This window comes from Penaeus monodon, chromosome 3 (assembly GCF_015228065.2).
Source record: "Penaeus monodon isolate SGIC_2016 chromosome 3, NSTDA_Pmon_1, whole genome shotgun sequence".
Taxonomy (NCBI): Eukaryota; Metazoa; Arthropoda; class Malacostraca; order Decapoda; family Penaeidae; genus Penaeus; species Penaeus monodon.
The window spans coordinates 27,533,091-27,538,465 of record NC_051388.1 but is presented as its reverse complement, the minus strand read 5'-3'; the positions used below and the strand labels follow the sequence as shown (position 1 = coordinate 27,538,465).

Sequence of the window (5,375 nt, the reverse complement as noted above, 5' to 3'; positions counted from 1 at the left end):
CATTCTGCCCACTACAGGCAAAATTTCTATTTTACTACATGGCTGTGTGAAACAAACTATACCTAAGCTGAAGTTCTATCCCTTCTCTTGGAAGTACCCAATAGAGGGAGGATTATAGGAGGCAGGGTTCACAACAATTAACACCATTATTTGCATATATAGGTTCGAAACTGCTTCATTATTCATCCTCAAGGCCAAGAGTCTCCAGCGAATGAGGCTGCTGTCCCCCCCAACCGCACTCCCGGCCGCCGCATCGGGCGTCGCTCGGCCCGCCGCTCACGGCTTATGTGCTGCCATCGGCTTCGTTTTGCGAAATGCATGCCAAAGTGAGCCCCGTTTTGAGTGGCACTGATAGCTACTTTGCACGATTAAAACGATTCAATACTAACAATGCAAAATGATGAGGGAAAATAACCGGGAATCTAACTTATAAATCAGAAAACAATATATTGCAAGAAGACCCACGGTAACATTTACTTCTTCATTAGTGAAATCAATGACTTACCTAGTATATTCTTGGCATGAGTAGTGACGGCCTTCCAAATCCTATACTTTTCCCTCAAATTGCCCAAAATCTCCAGACTTGGTGCAACGGCCTTTGTTTTGTTTACAAGCGGGTCTCGGGCGACTCGCGCGCCACCTGCCGGCGCAGCTCCGGCTGTGGCGCCATATTTGACTTCGGAGGAGGAAGCTACTTCGTTCCGGTATTGTGTGCATGTATGTCTCTCTGGATACTAATGAATCAATAAGTGAATATATTATATTCATATATATTCATATATTCACATACACACACATATCTGTGTATACATACATACCTACATACATACCTACATACATTATATATATATATATATATATATATATATATATATATATATATATAATAATACTATATATATATATATATATATATATATATATATATATATATGTCAACGGCCAGACTTATGGTAGTAGCGTAGAATGGTATTTTATGGGTAATCCTGACATAGTAAGACCCCTATACACCATAGAATTGGATTTTCTAATGGTTGTATGGTAGATGGAATGGTAGTTCAGGGGAACTCCACATTCCATTGAAGCTACAGAGTGTGATGTTTATCCTATGGTGTGGATAAGCCTTTAGGGTTTTGCAGGGCACTATAGACACTTTGTCTCGGGGACATAGGGGTGATAATCTGTAGGCCTTGTAAACAAGGGCACCATTGTGCTCTGGGCTGGGTCAGGACAGTCAGGAGAGGCCAGGGCGCTGGCGTGGCACTTGTGCCGCAGTTCAGTACTACCTGTCGTCGAACATGGACATTCGAGAGGGTTTATCTTGGGTATATTTCCTAAATTCCAGTTAAAATCGTACTGAATTCCGTGTGACCATACGAAGTAGACGAGACAGGAGTCTACGCTCTTCGTATTCTCCAAGGAGAGAAATAGGACTCGTCAGAAGACGAGAGAATTCACTTGTATAAGTAAGAACACTATTAAATGTACAAAGTTATTTCATGTGTTTATAATAACCAATTTAGTTAATAATGAAATAAGTGAAATACAAAAAGGGAAGTCACACGTAAAATTGGACGTATTGTTCTTATAACAAGCACTGAGCCCGCTCCGGGGAGAGTGGATTAAAAATCTATTATCCAGTGGCCTGTACGCAGGAATATATTTGGGTTATATTCCACTTATTACCCACCTTACTCCAGGGAGTGTCTGGGGTGGTAAGAGAAGTATACCGTCAAATAAAGCGCTAGTTAATAGTTGGTGGCAGCTATTGGGATAAATATAGTGTTTAATAAGATATAATAAAAAAAATTAAGCAATCTTTCTCAGAAGAGCAGCACTGTAGACGAAGAACACCAAAGGAAGAGTGTGTGTTCACATGTGCGTGAGTACGTGACCTCACGAGAGCGAGCGAGAGCGTGATTGGACGCCAGAGCAGGGTATGAGTCCGTGAGAGGAAAGAGTGAGGCTCATTGGCTCAAGTGAGAAAGAGGAAAGAAAACGGGGTGTGAGTGGCGCAAACGCGTGAGGGGAGCGTGACGTCACATAAAGGGGAGGAGTTTATCATTCTGAGAGCGGTGACAGTGGAGTAAAGAGCAGTGCGGACCGAGCCTCCTCGAAAATGAGTCATAATAATTAAACGCTGCTGGAGCAAAGAGCAGTGCGGACCGAGCCTCCTCGAAAATGAGTCATAATGATTAAACGCTGCTGGAGCACATGAATGCATGAACCAATAAAATATTTCTTTTTGATATATATACCTGAAAGTAATTTTTGATTGAATATACATAAGTAATTAATGCATGCAATTTGATATAAATTTGAAGCGGTTATATATAAATAATTGGTCGTTAATAATTTTCTTGCAGGGGCAAGTGTTGAAAGTGTTTATAGAGTAAAAGTGTTAGCAGTGTCTTACTAAAATAACAACAAAACTTGCCGACCATTCCAGGATATATATTTCTGATATTACATTGATTGTGGCTCTCTTAATTAATTGGTTTAAGGTAATAATTTTCTTCCCTCAAAGAGAAAGTGTTGTGCACTGGGAAATATTAAGTAACTAAGTATTACCTGTGTTCAGTGACTTTGGAAAAAAAGAGACAATAAAACGCAAGAGAGTTGCGAGAGCCGTTGGCTTGACTCTACTAGTTATTTTTAGTGGCAATTTGCAAGTAGGCTGCGAGGGCCGTGTGCCTGGCTGAGACTTGCGATTCCAGGAAGTGATAATACTCAAAACAAAGGGGATACGGATCCCTAGGACACTGAAAATTTATGCAGTACTACCAGGTAGTGTGAGTGTGCGTGCAAGAGGGAAACAAAAACCGAAGGTATACAGCTACGACGGGCAGTGGCGAATTACCAAGAGTCTCGGACGTGGGCAGAGACGGTTGACGAAATGGAACAGGAAATTGAAGATCTGAGGAGAGAGGTGGAACTGCTGAGAGCTGAGCGAGCTGATCAGCGAGAAGCGGCTCGACTTGCGGTGCCAGATTCCGTGGGAAGTGCCGTAAGGACGACACCAGTGGAAATGATGCAGAGAAATCGCTGTGTCCCTATGTTCAAAGGAAAGGAAGATGAACTGACAGGAAGCGAATGGATCACCCTTGTTGAGTCGGAAATAGAACGGACCGCAATCCAGGGAGATGCCGCGAAGGTAAACTTTGCAGTCAGTTACATCCACCCCGACTAGGGGAGGGCAAAGAAGATTGCCCAAATGATGACCTCTGGATATATCTCGTGGGAGGAGTTCAAGAAAGGTATTCTGGCTCAATTCTCCCAGAAGAAGGTTTGGGATGAATGCCTAAGAGATGCCGAGAGATATAGGGACGAGTCCTTCGAAGAATGGAGGAATAGCGACAGAGCTGTCGAAATGAATTTCACTCATTTAAGAGTGTGGCCTTTTCCAGTGGATATGTTCTCCATAACCATGAGAGCTTTGGCAGCAACTATGGTGGGCTGTGCTCTGGATAAGTACAAAATAGGAGAAGAATGGATTTTTCCCACCTGCTGGTGGTCCTCTTTTTTGGGGGCTCCAGCATCGATCCTTGGGATGTGTGTTATTCCAACCATGAACATCACAGAAGCACTTACTTCCTTTCTGCCTAGAGGGATCTCTCATCTGAGTTTCCCTTGGTTGTTCTTCTCTTACAGTTGCCAACCGAACCTTCCCAGTATCACCTGTTTTAAATCTAGGTCGGAGAGTTGACTGGAACTGTAAATCCTTGTCTGGGTTCTTTTCCACCCATCTCCTAAAATCTTCCATGATTTGAGAGTATGGTGTGGTCCTTAACTTTGGTATAAATTACTACTAGATTTTGATAAATGGAGAATTTGTCAAGGATCTAAACTCCTGCAGAGAGGTATAAAAAACCAGGAGAGGAACAAACCGGTTAGATCACCTCGGGTGGCGAGGAGTCACCCAGTGAATGAGATTCTGGAGGACCAGAATAAGGAATCTAAGGAAGATTCAGCAGAGGATCAAATTGACTCTCATGAATATGCAGTGGTTTCGTTGGAAACTATCACTGTACCTCCAGGTAAGGCAGCTGTATTAACAGGGTGTCTTAAAAGAAAAGGTGGAAAAATGGAGGATGGAACTCCAATAATGATAAGAGGAAATCCATTACAGGAGGATTGTGTTGTCATTCCTGTTATATGCAAAGCAGAGGATCAGGTGAAAGTCCTAGCTTGTAACTGGGGTAGAGTACCAGTATTAATCCACCAGAAACGGAGGATAGCCCAGGCACTTTATATGGACGATAGGGAAATGGAACCGTTTGGAAATCTAGGCAAGGGCCACAATGAAAAGCAGAAAGTGCTGGCTAAATTAGCAGTAAATGCTGTGGTAACGGAAATACCAGACAACGGAGATGAAGAAGATGACCCATTGGAACAGGCACTCCAGATCGACCCTCAACAGGTGAAAGTGGATCAGGACCCAGTGCTCACTGAGGATCGCTTTCAGAAATTATTGGAAGAATTAAGGGCTGATAATTGGACGTTATCTACAAACCAGAGGAAAGATGCAGAAGGGGTTTTGCGAGACTTTCAGGTAGCCTTTAATTTGAAGGAGGAGCCACTAGGAAAAACAAACTTGATTACTCATCGAATCGAAACCGTCGATGAAGGAAAGGTTTATATCCACCCAGGTTTATTCCCTATGCAGTAACGACTAGCTGTGGAGGCAGAGGTCCAAGCCTTGATGGATCAAGGTCATGTAAGGGTCAGTTCATCGGAATGGAATGCTCCAATTGTCTTGGTGAAAAGGAAGGATAATTCACACCCAAGGTTGTGTGTGGATCACCGGGCTCTGAATGCTAAAACGAGACCGGAGTTTTATCCCTTACCTTTAATTGAGGATATCTTGTATCAAGTTAGTCAAAGTAAGTTGTTTTCCACACTAGATTTAAGGAGTGGATATCATCAGGTGCCACTAGACAAGGATTCTAAGGAGAAATCCGCATTCTCTATGCACCTAGGGTATTATGAGTATAATGTTATGCCTTTTGGATTGTCCAATGCCCCAAGGACATTTCAGAGACTAATGAACAGACTGTTCAGTGGTCAGGTTGGGAAAGGATTGCAACTATTTTTGGATGATATTGCAATATATAGTGATGATATTGAAACTCACTTATCTATGAAAAGAGAAACAGCCACAGTAGAAAATGAAACTAAACTGTGGCTGTTTCTCTTTTCATCTTTGTGTACATGTTACTGTGTTTGTGTTTGTGTTTATCACTTATCTATATTGGCAGAAGCTTTACTGAGACTGATACAAGCTGGACTGAAGGCCAGTCCTGAGAAATCACACCTATTCCAGGGGACAGGGGAATGTGAAGCCTGCACTAGACAAGTTAGCGGCAGTACGTAAT

At 42.5% G+C, this 5,375-nt stretch overlaps 1 protein-coding gene across 2 annotated transcripts in view; it reads right to left on the bottom strand.

The window, feature by feature from the left end:
- LOC119593918 (titin homolog) overlaps nucleotides 1-647 on the bottom strand; it is a 13,228-nt gene extending 12,581 nt beyond the window's left edge. For both annotated transcript variants that reach the window (XM_037942939.1, XM_037942946.1), the window contains exon 1: nucleotides 506-647. The gene's annotated coding sequence lies outside the window, so the exon portion shown is untranslated. The remainder of the gene's footprint in view (nucleotides 1-505) is intronic.
- Between the last annotated feature and the right edge of the window lie 4,728 nt (nucleotides 648-5,375).